Source organism: Berghia stephanieae, chromosome 2 (assembly GCF_034508935.2).
Source record: "Berghia stephanieae isolate SIO BIC M18660-M18661 chromosome 2, UCSD_Bste_1.3, whole genome shotgun sequence".
NCBI classification, from domain to species: Eukaryota; Metazoa; Mollusca; class Gastropoda; order Nudibranchia; family Aeolidiidae; genus Berghia; species Berghia stephanieae.
This window is the reverse complement of record NC_088361.1, coordinates 46,009,179-46,021,678: the sequence shown is the minus strand read 5'-3', so window position 1 is coordinate 46,021,678 and position 12,500 is coordinate 46,009,179. Positions and strand designations below refer to the sequence as shown.

Sequence of the window (12,500 nt, the reverse complement as noted above, 5' to 3'; positions counted from 1 at the left end):
TTCAATCTAGATCACTCTTGGTGTCTTTGAGAGTGAAGCAAGCACACTATTCCAACTGAACTGTCAGGATCATTCCGAGACCTGTCTACCTTAAAATAGAAATATTAGTAGGTTTCAGGGCAAATAATATAGATAGTATGAAGTTGACGGCACTCAGGTCTTTATTATTGTTTTTTGCAATCCACGTTTAGCGAGTAATTCTCACTGAACTGTATTAACCAGCCTATAAAAGTTCATGGTTCCACAGTGTTGTGTGTTGGTCAGTTATACTTCCGGATGACAACGTTGTGAGCTTTTTAGCCCAGCGCATTCTATCTATAGTATTAACTTTAACCACTTCTACCTCCTTACCTGCCATTTCCAGAATTTTCCCTGCACCACCAGGCCAACCCAATATAAAAATAGATTTTTCTTTCTCAAACAGAAAAGCAACACGTACATTCTATACATACTATTGTTCCTCAAAATTAGCTCTACAACACAGTGTCAAGTTTTTATAGCTATCTCTATAGCAAAAACTTTTCTTTAACTTTTGTGATATAAAGAAGAAACTAGTATGAGAAAAGTGTTGATTTCATCGTAACGAATGTGACGATTTCCATAGGTTGGTAAGGAGAGGGTGAAAAAATTAACAATTTTTTGAAATTATGCTTTATACTCCTTTATATACTAACTCTGGCAACAAAACTTTGTTTTCAAGAAGCTTATTGAATTAATTATCTTTATTTAATTGTTAATAATTTCGGACCTAAAAATTTGCAGTTTTACTAAATATCCGTAGTAGTAGACCGGTCTGAATATTGAATGAATCTAAGAGTCAGTCTTATTTCATCGATATTTATATCATTTTCTACCCAAAATGGAATAATCCTACCAAAGAATGGACAGTTCCTTGTAAAAGAATGTATGTATAATAGGTCTTTTTATAAATCTACTTCTTAGTTATCATTTAAATTGTGTCATCCAAAATGGCACCAAAAGATTTATGAATGTTCCAAAGAACCCTGTCTCGATCACATAAATAACTGGGATAGTCTATAGAAGGAAAGAAATGGACGTCACTCAGATCAGCCATTTTTTATGAGTAGTAGTTCCCACTAAATTGTATCAGTCAGACTACAAACGCTCAAGGATACATACATCATTTTGTGTGTTCGTATGTTATTTCTGGCTGGCGGATGTTAACGCAATGATGATAATAATAACAACAACAACAATAATAATAATAATAATAATAATAATAATAATAATAATAATAATAATAATAATAATAATAATAATAATAATAATAGCAATAATAAGAAGACGAAAAGAAGAAGAAGAAGAAGAAGAAGAAGAAGAAGAATGAAAAGAAGAAGAAGAAGAAGAAGAAGAGAAGAAGAAGAAGAAGAAGAAGAAGAAAGAAGAAAGAAGAAGAAAGAGAAAAAAAGAAGAAGAGAAGAAGAAGAGAAGAAGAAGAAGAAGAAGAAGAAGAAGAAGAAGAAGAAGAAGAAGAAGAAGAAGAAGAAGAAGAAGAAGAGAAGAAGAAAAAGAAGAAGAAGAAGAATATTATTATTATTATTATTATATTATTATTATTATTATTATTATTATTATTATTATATTATTATTATTATTATTATTATTATTATTATCATTATTATTGTTATTATTATTATTATTGTTATCATTATCATTATTATTATTATTATTATTATTATTATTATTATTATTATTATTATTATTATTATTATTATTATTATTATTATTATGACGATGATGTATAAAAGTTAAAAAATGATCATATTTATAATGTTTTTCTCCTCTTGATACACTTTTATGCTCGTCAGAGAAATATTTCATAAGGGCGTCCGCCATTGTTCCGATAGTTTAGAGCCAGTTACTAAGTTATTATGCGTCATTACGAGGGAAGTGACGCCAATTACTCATAAACGTGGATGAGAAAAAAAAACAAAAAACAAGAAAGACCCGTGTGACGTCAACTTCGTTCTATCAATTAAAATGCACATCAATACAGATGATGGATTCTTTACGTCTAAAACCCTGAACTGAAATAAGACAATACAAGAAAAAACACCTCCGTAGTTGTAAAATTTATTACACGTCATACTTTCGATTTTTAATCTTAGATTTACTTATGAATAGGATTCAATAGTCGTACCGTCACTTCCTTCCTAATGACGCATGGTAACTTAGCAACACTGGCTCTAAACTATCGGAACAATGGCGGACGCCCGTATGAAATATTTCTCCGGCGAGCTTAAATGCGTATCCAGAGGAAAAAACCCCATCAATTTGATCATGTTTTGACTTTTACACATTCTGATCACAAGGCATATGAAAAAGGAATGAAAAGTTCTAGCCAGCATGAAGAATAAAAAGTAATGATTTTCTTTGTTTAGAACCAAGATGGCCGCCGTTGCCGGGCGCGTGACATCAGACTACTGAATCCAATTGACGAGTACATTTTTGACCAATCAAAACGTGGGATTTGCGTCCCACCCTCCCACCTGCTCGGACAAATATTATAGCTGATTGTTTGCAAACAATAGCATTAAGGGAGTTGACATTCCTCTGCACTTTTCTATTGTTTTTTTATCGTTACTTTTGTGTTTAAATCTCACTAGTATCGCCGTTTAATGAGTTAAAGGTTACACGCGGTTTTCTGTGATGTGAACAAGGGTGTATGAAAGGTGCCAGACAAAGCAAGAAAGAAAAATACAAGAAAAATAACCATCCCCCCGCCCAAAAAAAAACCCCAGTCTACCTCGATTGAGGATCGAACCTCAGACCTTCTGATAACCGGTAAGACGTGCAACCATTGCACCAGTTTTGGGATGGGTTTTTTTCTTGTATTTTTCTTTCTTGCTTTGTCTGGCACCTTTCATAGACGCTTGTTCAGATCTTTATCTTACACCGGTGTCTGCCCTTTAGTTTCTTAATTTGAGGTTGTCTGTGCGTGATGGTGCGATTGGACTAGCTAGTGAGTATCTAACACAAACGCATACTACCGAGTAGTTTGTTTAGATTAGTCCTAACTGTCCGAGGGGCGTGGCTGTGTTCTCTTTGACTAGGTGTTTGTTAAGTCGAGGTCGACTGATTTTTTAGGATGTTTTTTTTTTTCTTGTATTCTTCTTTCTTGCTTGATCTGGCATTTTTCATACACACTTGTTCAGATCTTTATTAAGTGAAGGCATAGGTCATTAAAATTTCTTATCGTTAGCCCAATGCAGCTGATGAATTTGTTCCCATGTTTTAACATAACATGAAGGAAACGTCATCTCAATCGTTAAGTCATAGAAAACAAACACAAAGCAAATTTAAATATCTTTAGGGGCAGCGTGGCTCAGGGTACGATCTTTGCTTCGTATCCGAAAGCTACCGGTACCGAATTCGATCACCCTCCGCTGCGCCGTGTGCTCTTGAGCGTCACCTGGCCCTAGCTCAATTGGCGGTGCTGAACTACGACTCACGCCTGGGTTATTCCAGACTTCCCTTGGAATAGATCCTAGAGACAAATTTCCCCCTATGGGATGAATAGAGGGAATTTTATTATTTATTGATGTATTTTATCTATGAGATGCAAATAACGAAGACGATGTTATAGCCAACTCCCCCCCCCCCCCCCCCCCCCCCCCCCCCCCAAAAAAAAAAAAAGAAGAAACAAAACAACAGAAAACAAAGACATTATATCTATTTGTGTCCGTGAGAGAATAAGTAAGCTGGATAAATTGAACTAAATTAATAATCAAGACGTATTCCTTCCACACGATATGTGGACATTTTGTAGTCACGAAGGGTCGGGAACAACAATTATTTTGGAACCAACGCCAACTCCCCAGAGTTCAGAATGACATTTTACTCTTTAACTAGCCTACTCCGGAAAAACTCGTATTTAAAAATTTGGCCAGAAAACTCGTCCTACAAATATCGACCGATTTAAATGACCCTCCTCTTGGCAAAAACTCTCAAACTTGGGACTTCGCCGAAGTCCCAGGTTTGAGAGTTTTTGCCAAGATGAGGGTCATTTAAATCGATCGATATTTGAAGGACGAGTTTTCTGGCCAAATTTTTAAATACGAGTTTTTTTTTCCAGATTTCGACAGTTAACTGGTCAATGTTTCTAATCAATGTCGACGTGCTCCAAGCCTTATCCTGTCCCGTATTGGTAGATAATGATTACACAGTCCAATCACTTGACACGTACCCTTATCACTGACGTCACAGTGAATATCAATCCAGATCTTACTATACACCTCCCTGTTACACATCGTAGCCATCGTTAACTTATAGCCTGACCGTAGCTATCATTATCTTATAGCCTGTTACTGACCAACAAATGACGTCAAAAGACAAGTCTTTGGCCAAAAAAGAAAACAAATCGTGAATTGCATTCAATCGTTCAACCAATGGAATCACGTGTTTCCTTGGCCACTCTACTAACGACAACTCACTAGACGCTTCACAAACCCTTAAAAATTACGTCACACTCTATAAGTCCTGTGGGGTTCTTGTGTCAGGCTCTAAGTTAACGATGGCTACGGCCTGACACAAGAACCCACTGGGACTTATAGTTTGACGTCATTTTTTAAGGGTTTTGCACCGTCTAGTGAGTTGTTAGTAGAGCTCAAGGAAACGAGTGATCCCATTGGTTGAACTATTGAATACAAGTCACGATATGTTTTCTTTTGTGGCCAATGACTTGTCTTTTGACGTCATTTTTTGGTCAGTATCAGGCTATGAGTAAAAGATGACTACGCTAGGACCCACTAGGACTTATCTTTTGACGTCATTTTTTGGTCAGTGTCGGGCTTTAGGTGTACGATTGCTACGCTGTAACTTATTCGCAAGTCTTATTATGTCATCCAACTCGCGAATATTATATTATCGAATAATATGTAATTTCTCTTTGCCGTGCCAATGGTTTTCACAACATTTTACAACAGAGAGACCAAAAAAATCCCAACAAAAGAAAACCGAACCATTATTAACGCGTTCTTGAATGGAAGCAATATTCGTCATGTGTTGTTTGCATGTTCTATAGACAGAACGAAGTTGACGTCACACGAGTCTTTGATATTGTTTTTTGCCATCCGCGTTTATGAGTGATTCTCTCTAAACTTTTGTATCAATCAGACTATAAACGTTTAAGGTTACACATAGTTTTGTGTGTTGGTCCGTTATGCTTCCGGATGGCAATACTGTGAACTTTTTAGCCAAGCGCACACTATCTATAAACGTTTAAGGTTACAGATGGTCTTGTGTGCTGGTCCATTATAATTCCGGATGGCAATGTAGTGAGTTTTTTAGCCAAGCGCACGGCATCTAAAGATAGTATGCGCTGGTTAATACAGTTTTTTACATATAAAAATGGATGGCAAAAAAAAACCATAACAAAGACCCGAGTGACGTCAACATCGTTCTATCTATAACCTTTAATATTTATGGTATGATCGATCGAATTTACTGAGAACGAATCATTAAAATACTGTCTGAAATCAATAACATAGAATTGAATGACGTCAATTTCGTTCCATCTATAAATTATATTGAAAATAGTTTCTGGATCTACATATTTTGTATCGGAAATGAAATGTTTTGATGTCCACCATCATAATTTACCGATATTCATCATCACATGATTAGAAAGGAGAATGAATTCAATCAAAGGCTCTGACGTTTACAGTTCCCCCAGTAGATGGAAATTTAACCCGTTAACTGCCGTATTCTGGAAAAAAAACTCGTTTTGATGCATTTGGCCAGGAAATTTGTCTTTCAAATATCGATCGATTTAAATGTCCCTCATCAACTCTAAAACCTGGGAGCTTGTGTGAAGTCCCAGGTTTGAGAGTTTTTGCCAAGATGAGAGTCATTTTAATCGAACGACTTTTGAATGATGAGTTTTCTGACCAAATGTTTGAATTTGGGTTTTTGTTTTTTCAGAGATCGGCAGTAAACTGATAAATAAAAAGCTTAGACGTTTTGCAGATCCGTCGGTAGATAGAAACGTAATTAGTATTCTCTTCATTCATCGCAAGTATCGCAGGTTTTATCGCTGGCGTCGTTGGGATCGCAGATTGTATGGCTGGTATCGCTGGTTTCGCAGATTGTATGGCTGGTATCGCTGGTATCGCAAATTGTATGGATGGTATCGCTGGTATCGCAAATTGTATGGCTGGTATCGCTGGATTCGCAGATTGTATGGCTGGTATCGCTGGTATCGCAGTTTCGTCGGGTTTCGGCGGGTTTCGTAAAAAAGCACGAATTGCTTTTTTACGAAACCCGCCGAAACCCAGTCCCAGGTTCACTCCCCAATGGTGTACACTTTTCTGAGTCTCAGGTTCACTCCCCACAGTTGTCTACTTCCCATAACTTTGCCGGATATTGTCGGGTTTCGCCGGGTTTCGGTGGGTTTTGTAAAAAAGCACTAATTGCTTTTTTACGAAACCCGCCGAAACCCAGTCCCAGGTTCACTCCCCAATGGTGTACACTTCCCTGAGTCCCAGGTTCACTTCCCACTGCTACCTGCTTCCCATAACTTTGTCGGGTTTCGGCGGGTTTCGTAAAAAAGACACACCGCCAAATGTATGATTACGTATCACTGATTTCCTGGTTGTAGAAAAAGGTGGAATCGATTCCAATTTGATCCCGGAATGATTGCCACAATGTTGTCTCCACGGGAAAAGAATGTTATCAATCATTATGACGGATATCGAGATGAAAGTAGGAATAGAAAAGCCACAGAAAACCAATTGAAATTTAATAATACAAACAAAATGTAGGTTTGATCGAAATACTGTTTATATATATATATATATATATATATATATATATATATATATATATATATATATGTGTGTGTGTGTGTGTGTGTGTAGTGTTTGTATATATGTATATATATATATATATATATATATATATATATATATATATATAATATTCACTATATTGCATGTAATTTATACATTCTTATTTAAGTTATTTTGAGGCATTTATAGGTTATTTAATGCTGATTTCTGTGTATTTTTATGTCAATGCTGTAAACCATCTCTTTTCTTTGCCATGTCTGTTGTACATTTTCGAAAAGGTTGAATAACGTTTATTATTATTATTATTATTATTATTATTATTATTATTATTATTATTATTATTATTATTATTATTATTATTATTATTATTATTATTATTATTATTATTATTATTATTATTATTATTATTATTATTATTATAAAATGAGGAGAGAGGTAAATGGACAAATAAGGTCTCTTCAGACCGGACCAGATTAATAGGATAGAATTCTTGATTTCCATACACTAAGAAAATAGCATTTCCATAAAAGATTAACTGGATCTCGTCTAGATAGGGCCAAGTAATCGCAATACATAAAACTTTGGATTTATAGATAATTGAAAATTGTTGGCATAGAATAGTAATTACTGGACAATCAGAATTATTGTATCATCTTAATGACAATGTTTGTAAATTAATAATGTATGTTGTATTATTTGACAGTTGTAGAGTCGAAGCCGGTGATAAGAACGCCGCTTAATCTCTCTCTCTCTCTCTCTCTCTCTCTCTCTCTCTCTCTCTCTCTCTCTCTCTCTTTCTCTCTCTCTCTCTCTATCTATCTATCTATCTATCTATCTATCTATATATAATATAATATAGCCAATAATATATATATATATATATATATATATATATATATTATATATATAGCCTATCTCTCTCTCTCTCTCTCTCTCTCTCTCTCTCTCTCTCTCTCTCTTATATATATATATATATATATATATATATATATATATTATATATATATATATATATATATATATCCTATTCAAGTGTCGAAAATTCATTTTTCTTCGAATAAAAAATACAATTTGAATCTTTCGTGTCGGTATGATAGTTTTTCACAAAAATTAAAAAATTGCGAAATTAATCATTTTTTTTAAAGATAAACAAACAAGAACAAACATCTATGAAAAATAAAACCCGTCCTAGTGCGACGTGGTCTTGTGGCATGACACTCGCCTTTGGATCGGAAAGTCCTGGCTTCGAGTCCCGCTCTGAGCCGCGCATTGTTGACTCCTTGGAAACGACTCTTTACTCACATTTTCTCAACGTACTCAGGTGTAATATTAAGTACCTGGTCGTTGAAAGCGTTGTCTCTGTCGGCAAAATGGTAACACCGGCTAACAGGCGTCATGTCTCGACCAACATTTTAATTAATTGTGCTGTTGGATAGAAATCCCATCTAAAGCGCTTTGGGCACGTTTAGTGGATATTACGCTATAGTTTGGTACGATAATGACGTCACTCGGTTCTTTGTTATTGTTTTAGCAAGCCATTTTTAATGATTCATTCTCACTAAATTCTATCAATCAGACTGTAAACGTTTAGGTTACACCTAGTTTGTGCTCAAAGATAATTTGTCATACTCTGGAAAAACTTGTATTTAAAAATTTGGCCCGAGAACTCGTCCTTCAAAAAATCGAGGATCGTTTAAATCGATTGATATGTGAAGGACGAGTTTTTTGGCCAAATTTTGAAATGCGAGTTGTTTTTTTCATAGCACGGTAATAGGATTCAATAGCCTGATGGCACGTCCGCCCAGCAACCAGCAGTTTGGTTCTAAACAAAGAAAATCGGTACTTTTTTATTCTTCACGCTGGCGAGCGCTTTTTCACATGCCATGTAATCAGAATCTATAAAAGTCAAAACATGATCAGATTTATAATGCTTTTCTCCTCTGGATACACTTTTATGCTCGTCGGAGAAGTATTTCAAAAGGGCCTCCTCCATTGTTCCGATAGTTTAGAACCAGTTACTAAGTTACTATGCGTCATTACGAGGGAAGTGACGTCACGACTGTTGAAGCCAATTCAACTCTTACCGTTTTGATAGAATGAATCTTTCCGTGAAGGCTCGGCCACTCAATCAGGTCCACTCAATCAGTAGTTCGGTTGGCGGGTCAGAAAAATAAACCCCGACTCAACCTGGAGCCAGTTTGTCTTGTCTCTCGGTCGAGTACTCTAACATTTGAGCTATCAGGACCCCCCCCCCCCCCCCCCCACACACACACACACCCAGATTGTTGGAGCTAGGAATACACAGTAAATGGGCTGATCACAATTTTTTTTTTTAAATGTCGGCGAATCTATTTTATTTATTTTTTGTTGCCCTCGCCCAAAGAAAAATCCAAATTATAGGCGATGTCAAAATTCTAATTTATAGATCAATTCTCCTGGGAGATGGAGTGTTCACGAAGATTGGAGGCCTCGTTTTGGTGTCTATTGATGAATAATTTGTTGAGATTTACTTAAAACCGAACACAAATCTCTGTAATCGTGTCAAACAAATACAAGTTATTTGTATACATATCCATCAACGTCAAAAAAAAAAAAAAAACAAAAAAAACAGGTCGCTTTCTCATTACTTCTCTTATCCTCTGACTCTCCCGCTTTCTCTCCACCCCATCCCCTCCTCTCTCTCTCTCTCTCTCTCTCTCTCTCTCTCTCTCTGTGTGTGTGTGTGTGTGTGTGTGTATGTGTGTGTATGTGTCTCTGTATGTCTGTGTGTGAGTCTCTCACTATCTATCTATCTATCTATCTATCTATCTATCTCTATCTATCTGTCTATCTCTCTCTACCTATATGTCTATCTATCTATCTATCTATCTATCTATCTATCTATCTAAATATCTATATGTCCACTATCCATCTATCTCAATCTATCTATCCATTTATTTATCCACCTATCTATCAATCTATATATTTATCCATCCATCTATCCAGCTATCTATTTTTTTATCCACCCACACATCTATCTGGCAATCTATTTATTTATCCACCCATGTGTCTTTATCTATCAATCTATATATTTATCCATTCATCGATCTATCTATCTCCAACTTTTCATTTATTTATCTATATATCTATCTATCTATCTATATATCTATCTATCTTTCTATCTATCTATCTATCTATCTATCTATCTATCTATCTATCTATCTATCTATCTATCTATCTATATTTCTATCTATCTATCTATCTATCTATCTATCTATGTATCTATATATTTATCTTTCTATCTATCTATCTATCTATCTATCTATCTATCTATCTATCTATCTATCTACATATTTAACTATCGATTTGTCGGTCTATCTTTCTCCTAATTCACAAGCACACCTTTTTATACCACTGAATTCAACCTGATTATTATTTCCAAATTTTACCAATCAAAATTTTTATTGATGAAATAACTGTAGTATTTTCAAACTAGATTTTTACTTTAAGAAAATCCCTGTCGTCGCTACACCAGGATTTTTAGATTGACAATAATCTTTAAAATAGCTAGACTTTTTACAAATTCATATTAGCAATATTGTGTCACCTTTATTACACTCGCCTTCGGTCAGTTAGGTCCTGGGCACGAGTCCCGCTCTGGGTGGAGCAAATTTGAGTCCTTCGAAATGGCTCTTTACTCATATTCTCCCACCGTACTCATGTGCAAAATGAGTACCTGGCCGTTAATAGAGTTGTCTTAGTCGAAAAATAAATGTAAAATGGCGTTACATGCGTGGTGTCCTACATGTTAAATGTAATAAACCAGGATAAACTGTTATGGTAGTAGTAGTAGTAGTAGTAGTAGTAGTAGTAGTAGTAGTAGTAGTAGTAGTAGTAGTAGTAGTAGTAGTAGCAGCAGCAGCAGCAGCAGCAGTAGTAGTAGTAGTAGTAAGTAGTAGTATAGTATAGTAGTAGTAGTAGTAAATAGTAGTAGTAGTAGTAAATAGTAGTATTAGTGGTGGTAGTAATAGGAGGAGGAGGAGTAGTAGTAGTGGTAATAGTAGTAGTAGTAGTAGTAGTAGTAGTAGTAGTAGTAGTAGTAGTAGTAGTAGTAGTAGTAGAGTAGTAGTAGTAGTAGTAGTAGTAGTAGTAGTAGTAGTAGTAGTAGTAGTAGAAGTAGTAGTAGTAGTAGTAGCAGTAGTAGTTGTAGTAGTAGTAGTAGTAGTAGTAGTAGTAGTAGTAGTAGTAGTAGTAGTAGTAGTAGTAAATAGTAGTAGTAGTAGTAGTAGTAGTAGTAGTAGTAGTAGGAGGAGGAGGAGGAGGAGGAGGAGGAGGAGGAGAAGGAAGAGGAGGAGGATGAGGAGGAGGAGGAGTAGTAATAGTAGTAGTAGAAGTAATAGAAGCAGTAGTAGTAGTAGTAGTAGTAGTAGTAGTAGTAGTAGTAGTAGTAGTAGCAGTAGTTGTAGTAGTAGTAGTAGTAGTAGTAGTAGTAGTAGTAGTAGTAGTAGTAGTAGTAGTAGTAGTAGTAGTAGTAGTAGTAGTAGTAGTAGTAGTAGAAGCAGCAGCAGCATATGGCTACATCTCCAAATTCATTTCGTCAACCCAATTTTGGAGAGTCTTCCTCCGCCCTAAGAACTGCAAGTCTCGTTACTGGACAGTGAAGGACGATATGATTGCTGGTCTCTGGAGCTGCCCGACATTTCCGGCAGGTATCGCTGTTCCCAAGTTTCCATCTGCACATATTTGATGCAGTTCTGCCACGTCCTGTTAAGAGGTGATTTGAGGCATTTGATAGCATTTTGGGTATTGTAACTCTAGTGTCAAACAACAACCTAAACTTGAAGACCAGAATGAAAGTAGTAGAACCATATGTTATAAGTACCCTTTTATACGGTTGTGAAACATGGACGCTTGACAAAGAATGTACGAGGAGCTTAGAGCCATTTGAGATGTAGGTGTATAGAAGAATGTTGAGGGTATCATGGAGAGACAGGTGTACGAACGAGAAAGTGTGGAGAAAGTGAGAAAGAGAAGAATACTGATCGATAACATCAGAAAGAGGCAGTTTCTGGGACATGTGTGGAGAAGAGACGGAATAGAAAAGTTGGTAACATCTGGGATGATCGAAGGAAAGAGAGCTAGAGGAAGACAAAGAATGACTTATCTAAATAACCTAAGAATGGCCAAATGTGATTTAAAAAGCAACACAGATTTCATGCACACCGCAGAGGATCGTGATTCGTGGAGACAGCTGACCGGCAACGTACTCAAGAGTGCAAGCCACGATGGATTATGATGAACTCTAGTGGACTAAGGGTTACATTGACTGAGAAAAGTGAGTGGAGCAGGCGCTTATGTTGATGATAACAACGAATAAAGTGAGTAGAAGACTGACAGAAGACAAAAGAGAATAATAAAAAAAAACTTTGCGGACATGAGGATTCGAACCTAAGATTGTTGAGCGTCCATCTCGTAGTCAGGCGGAGTTTCTGTAACAATCGGATCATTGATTCCATCGCCGCGAATTTGTTTTTCTCTAACAAATACTACTACTACTACTACTACTACTACTACTACTACCACTACTACTACTACTACTACTACTACTACTACTACTACTACTACTACTACTACTACTACTAATAATAATAATAATAATAATAATAATAATAATAATAATAATAATAATAATAATAAGAAAATAATATAATA

The 12,500-nt window shown here is 35.8% G+C and overlaps 1 protein-coding gene across 2 annotated transcripts in view; it reads right to left on the bottom strand.

The window, feature by feature from the left end:
* The window catches only part of LOC144964996 (secretin receptor-like), a 123,879-nt gene that overhangs the window by 75,409 nt on the left and 35,970 nt on the right, over nt 1–12,500 (bottom strand). The window lies entirely within an intron of this gene.